General features: G+C 38.1%; 1 protein-coding gene and 1 long non-coding RNA gene across 2 annotated transcripts in view; both read left to right on the forward strand.

The window, feature by feature from the left end:
* The first annotated feature begins 3 nt into the window (after positions 1–3).
* LOC136691124 (uncharacterized) lies at positions 4–14498 on the forward strand. The gene is made up of 3 exons (XR_010801834.1): positions 4–77; positions 5181–5272; positions 14412–14498. It is a non-coding gene; the product is annotated as an uncharacterized lncRNA (long non-coding RNA).
* Positions 14499–14552: 54 nt separating this feature from the next.
* quo (quattro) overlaps positions 14553–14722 on the forward strand; it is a 46396-nt gene continuing 46226 nt past the window's right edge. Inside the window, exon 1 of the mRNA XM_066665677.1 lies at positions 14553–14648. The gene's annotated coding sequence lies outside the window, so the exon portion shown is untranslated. The remainder of the gene's footprint in view (positions 14649–14722) is intronic.

A 14722-nucleotide genomic window follows, 5' to 3' on the forward strand; every position in this document is an offset into this window, starting at 1 on the left:
GCCTGTCATTTAAACTGCGGGAGAGCTGAAGCTGAAAGCGGGTTCCTTGGGATTTGGACTAAATTCAAATAACGTGGGTAAGATTACACATATTTCCATCATTTTCTTTGTAGAACTATCAAAACTTCCTACGCTGGCAAGTTAGTGCAATACTGGTTCTTAAGCTTGTTTTCTGAACGTACACAGCAAATTCACCAGTGTTGAATTAACACTGACAGCGTTGACAAGTGTTACGTTTTAACACGAATGGTGTTGATTTAACACGGTTGGACTTGCGGTGTAGTTTTGGGGTTTTCTTGCCTGCCATTTCAATCTTCCATTTTTATAGTACGTAAAACAAGTAAATCTGGCGATTCACACAGAGAAAACTCATTTCCTGAGGCAGTGTCTTTTGAAATATCAAAGCAGGCTGTGTTTACTAAAGGCTGAGCTTTGTAAACCCGATGGAAGTTTGCCAGAATGACATTGTTGAAATACGTGATATATCCGATTTGGCACAGACTTATCGCTACTTTCCTTTGAAATGAGAATATGATTTATGGTACTTGTGCCTCTTCCAAGATACTTGTAAATATATGAAAATTTATAATGGTCTGGAAAACTTTATGTTTAAAAAACGACTATAAAATTCGTTATGTTTAAAAGGAATACAATATGATCCATCATTCCTGGTGAAAAGAGGTAATAAATGTTGCTGTTGTCATCAGGAATTTAACTGTGTATTTGCTGTGACAGTGTGTGTGAGTTCAGTAGGCCTTTTTATAAAGGAATGCAATGCAAGGTCAGTTAAGGCTTTCAGCTACAGCTCAACCTGTTTTTTTCTCTTTTAAAACAAGAAAGAGCAGCAAATGCTTGCTGTCACATACATGAGAAATAACACACAGTGGCTGTATGAATAGGAGCTCTCAGTTAGAGGAAAAAAGACCTTCTGCTAATTCCATGCCATCCTTATCATGGCAAAGATGTGCTTGAGTTCCACATTAAAGTGTGTTAGACCACTTTGAGAGTAAGTGAGCTTTGTGAGATTGTTTGGGGGCATTGATGTTTAATCTGTAAATCTGTAGCAGTGTCATGGCAGTGTCACTCATCCTCCAGACTTAAACAAGAGCTCATTCTTATCTCTGTGTATCTCAGACTTGTTCAGACAAATATCATGTCTACTTTGAATGTATCTGTTTGGGTTTGTAGGACTTACCAGGGCTTGTCTTGAAAGTGTGCTAGCCGCTGTTGTTTGACATGGACTAATTATTGTTGTCTTTCCAAATGTGGTTATGGGCTGTGCTACATCATAGCAAAACCCCTGGCTTGTTTTGAAGTTTTCAGGATAATGTGTGCTTTGGTGAGCCAGTGGAAGGAAGAAAACTGTAACTAGATACAAGGTGTTCTATGGTACTCATGTCACAACGTAAAGATTATTTCCCCTCATAGTGTTAAATGTATAATGCTTTATTGAGCAGTTAAAACAATACAGTCTTGGCATGCTTCATGCTTACTTCGAAGAATGAAATATAAAAGATTTTGATGTTTATGTGTAATGTCAGTCTTTGGCATGACTTAGAGAGCAAAGCAATAACTTCCTAAACAAACCGGCACAGTGCTTCACCTGTTCACTAAAGTTTCAGACATCTGCTAAACATATTAACACCAACAGTGTGTATATTTATTTGTTTATTGTATGCTAGAACGGAATGGTCTTTCAGAATATATATGTTCAGTGTCAGAACAAAACCTCTATCTCTTTTATTATTGTATATCATTTTGGGAAATAATTTGAAAATTCCAGCTCCCCATTACAGTGTGAAATATTATAAAGGATGGACCAGGAGAATATTAATAATGCATTTCCTTTAACTAAAAAATATACGGTTTTGGAGAAACAAGCAATGTGTTCATATAATGCAGTTATGGTGTGAGAAAAAGTGTGTATCATTAAAACTGTTCAGAAACTATAACCACTTTATAGCAAATATTTTTCTCGTCAAATGCCACATAACAAGCCCTTGCTTCCTTAAAAACTAGTCTTCTTGCTTAGTCAGTATTGTGTCATGAGAGTTTTTGGGAAAGTGATGTAACACCTAGCTGTAACCGCTAGATATAATTTGTAATTAATAAAATGAATCTCACTTTTCACAATGGATTTTTTTAGGTGTCAGGTAAACTTGTGATTTTTGCCCTGCCATAAAGTGTCACTATTCACTGTTTTACACCTTATAAAAACGTGAAAGCATAATTAATGCTGAATAAATTTCTTCTCCCTAAGCTAAACCCTGTGCAATCAGAACCTTTGCTGTCCTCACTCTAAGTGCTACACAAACACAGACAGTTAAGAGGACAGGTCGGTTTAATGGCTCACACACGTACGTGCACTAAGTGCTGGGTAAACACTAGGGAAAGAACAGGAAAACAGCTGGGATTGATGTGCCCACTTTAACTACTGAAAACTCACTCTTTTAAATAATGTCTCTGTTCTCAGAAAGACACACACACACACACAAATTCAATATGCTAGTTTTCAATAAATTACAGCATATAGATGTTTTAAATGGGATTTATACAGAAAACATTTAATATTTTGGCTATTTGTTGTTGTTGTTGTTGTTGTTTTTAATGTAGAGTCTAGACCTGTAACCACTTATCCACTTTAGGTTTGTGGTGGGCCCAGGCCTACCCAGAATCCCTGAGCATGTGGAATCACAATATCCTGGATGGGGCACAAAGCCAATTAATTTCTATATAAATAACGATACCTGGATCCACCTACTTTGTATCTACACTCATTGTATCTTCACAGGAGCACTTTGTAGTTCTTTAATTACAGATCAGGGCAGCACGGTGGCGCAGCAGGTAGGTGTCGCAGTCACACAGCTCCAGGGGCCTGGAGGTTGTGGGTTTGATTCCCGCTCCAGGTGACTGTCTGTGAGGAGTTGGTGTGTTCTCCCCGTGTCCGCGTGGGTTTCCTCCAGGTGCTCCGGTTTCCTCCCACAGTCCAAAAACACACATTGCAGGTGGATTGGTGACTCAAAAGTGTCCGTAGGTGTGAGTGTGTGAGTGAATGTGTGTGAGTGTCTGTGTTGCCCTGTGAAAGACTGGTGCCCCCTCCAGGGTGTATTCCCACCTTGCGCCCAATGATTCCAGGTAGGCTCTGGACCCACCGCGACCCTGAACTGGATAAGCGGTTACAGATAATGAATAATTAAATAATTACAGATCATTCTCAGCAGTGACACTGACGTGGCGATGATGTGTCAGTGTGTGTTGCGTTGGTACAGGTGGATCGGACACAGCAGTGCTGCTGGAGTTCATTCAGTGTCCACTCTACTGGACACACCTACCTTGAGTGGAAGTTTTTGATTGGTGGACTATTGTCAGTCCAGCAGTGACACTGAGAGCTGTATGCTCCTGTATGGTCAGTGGAGCTGATAAAAGGGACAGTGAGTGTAGATACATGGCAGGGGTTACTAATCCAGTGATTGTTCAGGGTATATATCAAAAATAGTTTTATATACTGATCAAAGTTATTTAAAAACAGGTTTAAAATTAAAGTAAACCTACATGATAACATTACTTAACCTTGGCCTCTAAATATGGTTTTTCATAAATGCGTTTTCTGCCTTCTTTTATTTTTATGTGTTTTCCTCAGACAGTTGAATATGGATCAAGCTAAAATAAAATAAAATTAAATCAAATTAAAAACAAACAAAACAATCCTAGGATATTATGTAATTACTGTGACATCATTTTACGTGGGAGTGTCTGTTGATTTTCTGATGTGTCTCTCTTCATGAGCGATTTAAAATAAACAAATGATTGTTAGGGCTATGAGTCGTTTTTTTCCAGTTGTGGGTGGAATCCAATTTCACTCCACTCTAATTTATAGAGAAAGATCGGTTTTGGAAATTTCAAGTTTCAAGAGTTCAAAATGGACATTACTAACGGACATAACTTTTTATTATGCATTTTCTGTTATTATTACCATCACTGACCCCTTTCCTTGGCCCAGTAGGTGGTGCTGTTTGACTGAGTGACTTCAGTTGAAAAGCTCACAACGTTCACTGTTGAGTACAGTTGTTACAGCATGCATCCTCGTCCCATCGTCTTAAACTCCACATTAACTCACCAGCCCCAGACAGGGATAGACAAAATGTGTGTGTGTGTGTGTGTGTGTGTGTGTGTGTGAGTGTGTGTCTGAAAGAAACAGAGAAAGCGAGAAGGACTTGATGCTTTATGTGCCTCAAAAAGGTGGTAAGGGGTCAAGGACCAGGGCACCCAGAGAGTCTCCATGAATCTTGACAGGTAAAATGTGAAAAAGGAAATTCTTTCATATTGTGGAGGCCAAAACTAGTTTACAGATTGAACCAGCTGGTCCCCACAATGTAAATCATTACATTTTAAGGTGAAGGCATGTTTTTAGGTTGGGTTATGTTTAGGATTAGAGTTAAGCTGGAAGCAATTATGGAAAGGTTACTAGTAGATTTTCACATAATAAATATAAGTGTAGGTAACATCCTTCACCAATCATAGTTCAAATATACAAGTGTGTGTGTGTGTAGGCATGTATTCAGATGTATTTGTTTTTCGGGGGTTTTCCATAGTTGAATTACCTGACAGTTTACCTGATATTGTGATTGTCTGCAGGTTTATTTTCCCTGACGGACATAGCCAATCACCTTTGACATAATTCTTTAATTTTTTAGGATTTCTTTTCTTTATCCAGTGCACTACTGTTTTCACGATAGCAAAATTATGACTTTCGATACGATACCTGCCTAAATATCTCAATACCGATACTGAAACCATACCATTGCAAAAACCTAAAACACCAGAAAACTAATGTACTTTCTCTACAAGCTGAGGGCAGCAGCCATAATCGCTAGCATCTGCTTGTTAAGTGTGATGCCACACATGACTTTTCGCCATTTCTGGGTTCAATCGTGCCTTCGGCCCCGTCTCATACTTTCATGACTTGTTCACTGTTTGAATGAAGATGTGGTCTCAGTTCAGGAGTTCAGAAAAAGAAATAAATTCAACATAAAAAGAAGTAAACATGTTTTTGGCAGCACTTTTTGCACATTTGCAGCTCATTCTGATCTGTGTGAGCTGCCGTGTGGGCCGACTGTGCTTCTCCTGTGTCTGGTATGGACTGGTATGCTAGTTTTTCTCTCTCTCTCTGCTCCTTACAGAGCCATCTGGAGGTTTTTAGACAATGGAGAGAACTTCAAACATTGAAAATCACAAAAGGAGATGAAGATATTGCTCTACTCCTGCTCCATAGGTAATATCGACTTTCTTTTGCTGTTTCAGATCATTTAGGAAATGTCTCCAAATTCGGGTGATGGTGTAACTGCATTACAGAAAATGCTATAAAATGTTTTAAAGGGGATTAAAAAGATAGATTTTTGAGTGCTTTAGCACATTAATTTTGCACCCACAATCTGTGAAATAACACAACCAGTTTTTTGTGATCTGCCTTAGTTGGGAAACATGGGATGAAACAAGCCATTCTGATTTTGTGATGAACGTAGATTGCAGACCCTATAGAACTGCCTTGCCTCTTTGTCGAAGTCTCTCCAATCATGGCACTGGTCCAATGTTTATGTGAGAGCGCAAAAACATTGTTAAACAGAGTAAAACAACACCAAGGACACAGAGAAATAAGAGTACTGATTAAATATGCCCAAAACAAGAATGGAGCAGAAAGAGAACCAGACAAAATGACTAAAAATCAGAGCTTCTTCTCATTGATCTTCACACCTGTGCTTTCACAGAGAATCAATAAGCCCTAAAGCCAGACATTCTGTGCAGCTCTGTTTAGACAGAGTGTGAATTTTACTGTATTGTTTGGTCCTTGTGGTATTTTGATCAAAGATTGTCACAGGCATCTCTATAAGACCCCAGGGAACTGTGTTAATTGTGGAAAGGAGTATATGTTCCCTTTAAATAATCAGGACATTACTCAGTTAGAAATATTATTAAAATGATGGCCTATGTTGTTAACGTACAGCCTCATGAGCTCTTTTAAAAAACGACCACTACTGAGTAATATTCGTTGATCTGAAGCTGGTTCTGCATATGTTATGCTTTTTTTTTTGCTGAAAATCACGCAGACACAGCACTGTGTTCAGAACTGTTATTCATTACATGAGCCCTTTCCGTAAGCATCTTTAAGCTATTAAAACAATGATGAGAAGCAGGAGAAGGGTATTGGAGCTGACCTAATTTTTCCTTACAGTGCCGAAGAATCACTCTTTACTGGAGCTCGATTAAAACAAATGGCTCTCACTCACAAATTGCTGTCTGATTGGCCAACATTTGGTTCTGTTTCATATAAATGTTTGATCATTCTTTTTATGCATACATTGTTAAAGGTTGCGCTACAGATATCCATTCTAAAATTCTCTTTATTGACTCTTGGAGAGCTTATTTCCCCCCATTTGTATCCTCAATTACTGCAATGGAAAACTCCAAACTGGTCATAGGTCAGCAATAACGCTTGACCTCTGTCTGCACTGCAGCTCCACAGAGCTACAAATAAAACTAGCCATAGTCTTGCATTATTTTGTTACTTTTAATGTCTCCATCCTGGTTAGGAGCCCTTGTCCTGACATAGTAACTCATGCTGCAGATTACTAATGATTATCTAGTTTCTTTTCTCATGTATGTATGCTGCTGTTCATGCACTACACTCAACTTACACATATACAGATCTATGCCTGCTCAGACACACACGCACACGGAACATTGTCTTTCTGTACATGCTAACAGACCGGGTTGCATCTGCATCAACTTAAAACGCCAGGGTGAATTAGCAGCTACTCAGCACTCGGAATGAAAACATTTAAAGTCGGTGTGTGTCATGTAAGCAGCAATCTGGATGTTTTGACATGCATATTGCTTTACAGCTCTCTCACTAATTATACAATCATTTACCACTCTGTTCAATATTCTGGACTTTTTTAAAATTTTACAGCTTCCCACTTTGTGTGGCACGACCATAAAATATTATTAAAACCATTTCAATACACATATCTGCAATGAATTTGTTTCATAATATCAGAAAAGAACACTTTTCCTTCTTCTGTAAAGTGACCATACACAAGGAGGTTTTATTTTTCCTCTTCCCCAGGACAGAAATTATATGTTTACTGAGACTGAGAAAGGCAGTCATGAGGAAAATTGCACTGTCAGGTGAAGGGTAAGTGCATGGTGTCTTTGGGTGTATCTAGGACGCTTGAGGTGTCTAGTTTGTCTTGTGTTTAAATTGGGTGTGTCAGTTATTCATAGACACACATTCAAACACATACAACAACCAGTACTCATGCTCTTGCTGTTTCCCCACCCATGAGCTCCCTTCAAAATCTACTAACTTCTGCGAGAAAAAAAAAAGAGAGAGAAAGAGAGATAGATAGATAGTATACATTAGTATAATAAATGTATACTAGAAAAGGAAAAGTACTGTGCATGGTTGATATAAGCAGACGGAGAAAGTGTGTAAAAACAAGAGTTTAACACTGGATTCTGTGTAGGTGTTTGGGACACCTAAAAAATTACAATAGTCTAATTTTTCTTCCTCCGACAGGTAAACAATAACTAAACCACAAATACTAGAGAGTGAGGTGCTTGAGACCTAATGCATATTAGGGATGGGCAGTATCCAAATTTTTCATACCACCATATCGTCTCAAAATAGTAATACGGTATACGGTATTACCGTGGGGAACGGGGGTGCAATGGGCTGTGAGGGCCTCATATCTATGAGCACATAGTCGAGTAACGGGTTGCGCGGTGTAGTTCAGCCCAGTACAGCTGGACCATTCACACCGACACACGTGTTGATGATAAAAACCCATTTTTGAGAGAGCAAATTTCAGAACAGAAAAGCTAAAAAATACGCAAAATAATACAGGCTCAACACTGTTTAGAAGCATAGTTGGCCAGCTAACAGCTGTGGTTTAGCACACCACAGCAAATGATTTTCCAGCAAACACCTGTTGAAATCACACACATTTACAAGATAAAGCCTCATACCTGTGAGTACAAAATTAAGTAAAGGGTATTTTTGCCTGTTTTCAGCTTCAACCCAGCTTCTTAGCTTTAACCCAAACACCTAAACGCACAACTGCGGTGGGCTACAGAAAACTTGTGTTTTAACCCGACCCGTTTTCAGTGTGACGTCACCAGTCAGTGAACTCCCACAGCGCCCCCTTCCAGTGGCTCTCTTAAATGCACACGAATAACTTCTGGCCTTGTACTCAAAGACACAAAACAGACATTGACACAAATTTGACTATATCTCACATCTAAGTTACAGTCCACATTTGTAAATACTGCAGTATACAGTATTAACGTATACTGTATAACGTATAACATATCCAACTCCAATGCATATATCAGATCACATCAAACATACAATGACACCAGTGACCTCTAATAATTCCAATGAAAACTTTAACTTGACTGTTTAAGTTTATTTTTGATATTGTTCTAATTATATTATGCAGGTTTTTTCAAATACAGAGTGCACATATTTAATTTAGAAAAGGCCTTAATGCAACCTCTCTCTCGCTCTCTCTCTCTTAAACATACACCCACGCACACCTGTTGTCCTCTGCCTGAACCAGAGAAAAGCCTGGTGTGTTAATGACTGGCTGCACTGCTGTGATGCTCTTGAATGGTTTATCTCAACCAGTGGTGTCCAGTTCTGACCCTGGAGGGCCTCAGTCCAGCCCTGTGTTGTGTTTTCCCTTCTCAAACAAACCTGATTGAACTTACCAAGTTCAGCGGGAGTGCTAGGGAATGAAAATCACTATGGCTGTTTATGGCTGATTAATTAAGAAAAGAGCTTTAAAAGATCTTTAACAAGGGGATCAACAATAAAAATTGACTTAACTGAGAGTCCATTGTTCTGAGAGCACTATGTGGCCAAGATAAATATAAATGGATTAAGGCATCTGAACCTTTTAATGTATTGTCTGTTAAATTACTCAAGAAAGTCAATTTTAGCTTCTGATTTCTGACTTGACCCCTCATGCCAATCCAAAAATCTAATCCTCTGAGTTAAACCCTGTGGTTCAAGCTCTGAGAGAAACATACATCAAACATTTTGGGGGTGTTTATAACTCCTAAGTTTTCAAATCAGCAAAAGGCAGTTCAGATTGGTCTAAAGGCCCTAGCAGGCCCTTTGAACTAGCAATATTTTCCACTTAAAACCCTACTATCCTTTTTGCTGCAGTGTTAGACATAAGGAGATAGTGGTGGATTATCTCTTAAATATATTCCTTTCTGTCATAAGAATAAGAAAAACCCCGTGATGCCTGATTTCAGCCTTTGTAACATCAAAGTCCTTGTGAATTCCTGTGTAAGACCTAAAGGTATTGAGGTGAAATAAAACCTAGATATAGTTACGTTTATACCTCCACACTCTGTCTGATTTATCTTTTTTTATTTTAAATAAAAACACTCTGTTCTAGAATTAGGTCTCAATGCGCTCACACAGTGGGAAGATTAGTTAAAGAGAAACAGATGGAATGTGATTTTCAGCTTGGGAAATTTTCTGCTATGTGCTTAGTGACCAAATAATATATGACGATGTAAGTAAGGAAATGAGGTATAAGTTACTAAAGTACTTTACTGAGCTATATAACTACTTTTGTTTTATGAAGTGTTTCTGACATTTTAGAAACAAAGAGTTTCTTTGTATAAACATGTATGCGCATGTGCACACACACAAACAGACATTTCTTACTTTACAATTCCTGTACTTTCTAAAGTCCAGATGTGCTCCTGAGCAGGAAGTGCTGATAGATAATACATACCTTTGCTAAGCCTTTCCTTTATTCATCTCTAAACAGTGGACAGAGTTTGAATTCCTTCTTTAAGACCTCTAAGAATCCTTAAGTACAAGGTTTGTCCCCTGTCACTCATAGTTAATGGAAAAAATGTAATGGTTCCTAAAAAAGAAAATATAGGTCATCGGAAAAGGGATTCACCACAATTGAGTGTGTGTGTGTGTGTTTTTGTGTATGTGTTAAGTATCTACATATAATTGTTATTTTTCTCTGTAATGTGAACCAAGGTAGATATGATCCCAAAGCTTGCACTGTGTATCAGCATTGGAAGATATGCACATGAAACACACCAGAGATCATTATCTGTTCAAAGTCCTTTTTGAGTCAGTTTTTTTTAAATTTGTGATTGCTTTGATCACCATTTGATCAACTTTACTTCTTTACCAGGAGCATGGACAAGTCTACCAGCAGAATAAATAGAGCTCTACTAACCTAACGTAATGCTAAAGTAATAATAGTTAGATGTTCTATGTAATTTTCTGTAAATGCTACAATTTCATTTGACATAAATGGCCATTAAAAATAAAATAAAAGAGCTGCAAGCAAACCAGTAAAGATTGACACAAATCAGTCTCTCAAGTCTAGTTGTATTAGGATGTTTAAAAAGGTCCATTCCTGTTCAAACTCTGTTAATGTTCCCTGTATTGAATGGATTTTTTCAGGAGTGCAGTATGACAACAGGTTGTTAATCCAATGATATTGGTTTGGAGGTTCTGTAGTTTTCCAGTTTTTAAGTATACACTTTTTGCCACAGTAAATGCCAGTAAAACAAGGAAGTAGTTTCAGGGATGTAACATCTCCAAAGATCCAGATCTTAGGATCAGAGTCCAAACGAAATCCACACACCTCTGTGGTTATTGTGATCAAATTATTCCAGTAGGTCTGCAACTGTAAACAACTCCAAAGCATATGAACAAGATCCCCAACAACTGTTTTACACCTTTGGCACTGGTCAGAGACAACATTACTGAGTTTATTCAGCCTAAATGGAGTATCACATGTACGATGGAGAATGTTGAATGGAATTTGTCTGTGTTTGGCAGATATATACAGTACAGTCTGAGATGAATTCAGTTATCTGCTCCAGCTATCGTCTTCATGCATGCAGCTTAGGTCTAATTCCCATTTTGATTTTTTGAACACTTCTTATAAGCTGGTAAGTTATCAGTAACAGTTTTATAGACACAAGAAGTAAGGCCTTTTGTGGAATTACATTTGGGATCCAACAGACACATTTCAAGTAAGGTTCCCTCTGGTTTATTTAGGAATATCCCTAATGATTGGCTCCTGTCCCAATGTCTGATCTGTAAATATTTCAAACGTTTATGTCTGTATAAATCATAAAACTCAGACAGTTCACCAAAGCTGGTAATATTTTATGTAATTTCATGTTTTTGTCATTTTATACCTGCCCATGGGCTGTAGTTGAAAATTAGTCTAATGGATACAGTTACAGAAATGTGGTTTAATGTAGATTAAGATGTAGACTAATATAGAGTGAGAATATAGGTAAGACTGTTTAGGGTTATAGAGGTGGCTCACTGTGAGATGGGCAGACATTGATAACAAAGGAGACAAAAGACAAACAAGGGAAAGCTTTGTCTTCTTTCCCTACAGACAGACACACCCAAATACAGCTCATATTGCGTCACTGTATACACAAGCCTTTAGAAGTCAAATTATTCTTCTGATCTAATGCCCATGACTCTGTGTTGGGCTCTTGGCTGTTTGAATATAATTAACCAGTGCAAATTAAAGAATATATGGCCGAAATTGGCATTTAGGTGTACATTTACATGGGGGATAAAAACTGGAATCTATAGTAAAAAATCAGGTTTTTCATACTCTGGTCTTGTACCCGTGAGCGGATGAGAAATCGAACGGGCTTTCAGACCAAGACCAGAGCACTCAATAAAATACAGCTCAGATGACTCACTCTTCTGAGGCTGCTCAACGACAGCAGGGGGTCAGACATTTACACACACACACACACACACAGCCTAAACAGACCCTGAGTTTCAGCATGACTTCGGTTATCAGTATGTGCTATGGTCAGCCTATTCTTTGTTTAGAGCAAAAAGCATGTGTCTTCAATAAGTGTGCTGTATAACTCATGCTAATGCAGTTTTTTTTCTCACACTCTTAAATAGGAGTTTTCGGTAAATTCAGCCATACTGATGTAATTTACACGTTTAACTGTAAACAATAAAACATGAAGAAAAATATTTAACCACATAGACTAATCCTAAGATACATGCAAATAGGAAATGCCACATTTAGCATGACATTCCATTTACATAATATTTTACAAGAGAAGATTGCTAGTCCTTTTTAAATGAAATATTTAGTCAGCAGTCACAGACTGCTGGCAAATCCCTAGTTGACTTTCAAATATATCAATGACACTGAGTCTCGGATTTAGCCGTCTGCATCAAATGCTTTCACTCAAAGAGACAGAATTATATTCCCCATGTCAAATCTCATCTGTATGGATTACTGGGATTAAGTGAGATTATGGATTGTAAACACATGTCTTTGATGGGGTATCTGTGTAGTGTTACTTGCATTTGTGTAAGAGGGATTATTGCTTCTGTTTACAGCTTGGGAAAATGGAAGAGTTTGTATTTGGTGTGTGTGTTTTTGTTACAAAAATATATATATGTAAATATGTGCACACACATAGAAACCCCTGAGGGCTTTGCTAGAGATTAATAATTGACAAATTCGTATCCCAGTTGTATTCACAGACTACAGCAGGATACGTTCACCAAATTTCAGGATGTCCAAATCTAAGAAAGCTTTGTTATTCCTTTATTCAGTGATTAAAGTTTCAAGATATATGTTGTAAATTGAAAAACATCTGTGACGTATGCCCCGCACTCCCAACCACATACAGAGTCCGATTTAGAATCTCTATAATTATTAAAAGACTTTGCAAGATATATTTAAATTCTTTAGTCAGTATTAAATCACAATGAATCTTTTTGATATTAATCAATATCATGTTTCGCTTCTCTGTGCCACCACCTCCACTATCATAGAATGAAGAATGTTATGCGCTGGAGCGGCCCCATAAAGGTCACTATGACTTATGTCAAGTGTCAGCTAGAGGGGTAAAGCCCCCCAACACTAAGTTGTAGATGTGCATTTAAATGCCTTTGGGATGATTTAGAGTGTCATTTGTGATCCAGAACTAATTGTGTAACATCTGTATTTGACCTCACCAAAACTCTTTTGGCTGAATGCAAGCAAATCCTCATAACAATGTTACTACAGCAACTGTAAAGCATCTCCAGAAGAGCATACAAGGAATAAGCAGGTGGACTAACAAACAAACATCTGGATGAATAGTGTAGCTGGACAATATAATTACACTCTATTCTGCTATTTATTCTATTGTATTCCATCCCTCCAGGGCCCTTCCACTTCTGTGGAAACTTTAACGAGATTTGTCAGTCCACTTTTTCCATTCACTGGCCCGTCTCCTCTATCATACTTTTTTGCTGTCCAGAGGAGAAGTTAGATGAAGGCTTATTCTCAATGTACTCATCTCTCTTTCAAGCTTGTGTCTTTGTTGCCCCCCTCTCCCTCTCTCTCTCTGCACATCTGGTTTAGATGAGATAGGGTTTTAGAGTGCATGTCAGTTGCATCGGGTGCCTTTGATCTGACATCCTTTGCAGACCGGCCTTTTTCATTTCTGGACCTTGGATGGACAGTGGAATAAAACCAGAAACTCCTCTCTTCTCAGCTGTTTGCTGACTTCATTCATGCTTTCCTTCCAAGCATATTTTGTCATTAATTTTATTCACCCTTAGTGTGTCTCTACAGATATATTAGAGTTTAGATGAAACAAATGATGTGTTCACGATAAAACCATGCAACTCCTGTTGTAACGTCTTTTAAAGAGGAACGCCACCTGTTTCTACATATTCCAATTGCTTGGATGTAAATAAATTAATTCTTAGTGGGCTTTTGGACACTCGATTTGTGATGGTGATAAGAACCAAGGGTCATAATGTAAAGTAATACAGCCATTTTATTTATTAACCGAAGTGAACCTACATACATGTGCATTTCTATATGTTGACAATGGTGAAATAGTGATGAATCTGAAAGATGAGTTTTCTTTGGAGAAAGTTTTGCCTTTCACCCAGTGTATAACAAATAAAAATGTTTTAGGCCAAATCCATAATCTCTAAACTGACACAAATCAATGTCTCAGACATAAGGCAGGATCTCTGTTACCATTTCAGTGTTATTTCATCCTGTGAGGAACTTTCAAAGCTTTAAACTCGTTTGGTTCTTATTACCATCAGTATGAACAGTTCTGACCTGGTAAATTTCCTTTCAAACATTTAGCCATAAACCATGATGGTTGCCTTGGTTCTTTGAAATCAGTGGAATTGTTATACTGTGAACTGTTATACTATTTTTAATAATATTTGTAAATATTGCAATCCTAATATAAGAACAAAGGCCTCAAAAACAGATAAAGGCCGGGTTAGTGTGGAGATGTTTTGCAAGTCTTTTTGTTTAATTTAAGTCCAAAACATCTGTCCATCTTAGATCTTCTCATGCACATCTGGAGATACACATCAAGACCGACCTGCTGAGAGGGAGAGAGAGAGAGAGAGAGAGAGAGAGAGAGAGAGAGAGAGAGAGAGAGAGAGAGAGAGAGAGAGAGAGAGAGAGAGAGAGAGAGAGACTAGCATGCAGCATGGAAGAGAGAAGGGGTCAGAATGAGTGGGTGAAAAACGTCTGAAGCTGCAGAGCAAAGTCCACTGTTAGAAACCCACTCTGCTGGTATGTAGGCCATGAACATTCCTCAGTGTGTTTTGGCTAAGAAGTCATCTGTTATTCTGCTCTCTCTCTCTCTC

Source organism: Hoplias malabaricus, chromosome 3 (assembly GCF_029633855.1).
Source record: "Hoplias malabaricus isolate fHopMal1 chromosome 3, fHopMal1.hap1, whole genome shotgun sequence".
NCBI lineage: Eukaryota > Metazoa > Chordata > Actinopteri > Characiformes > Erythrinidae > Hoplias > Hoplias malabaricus.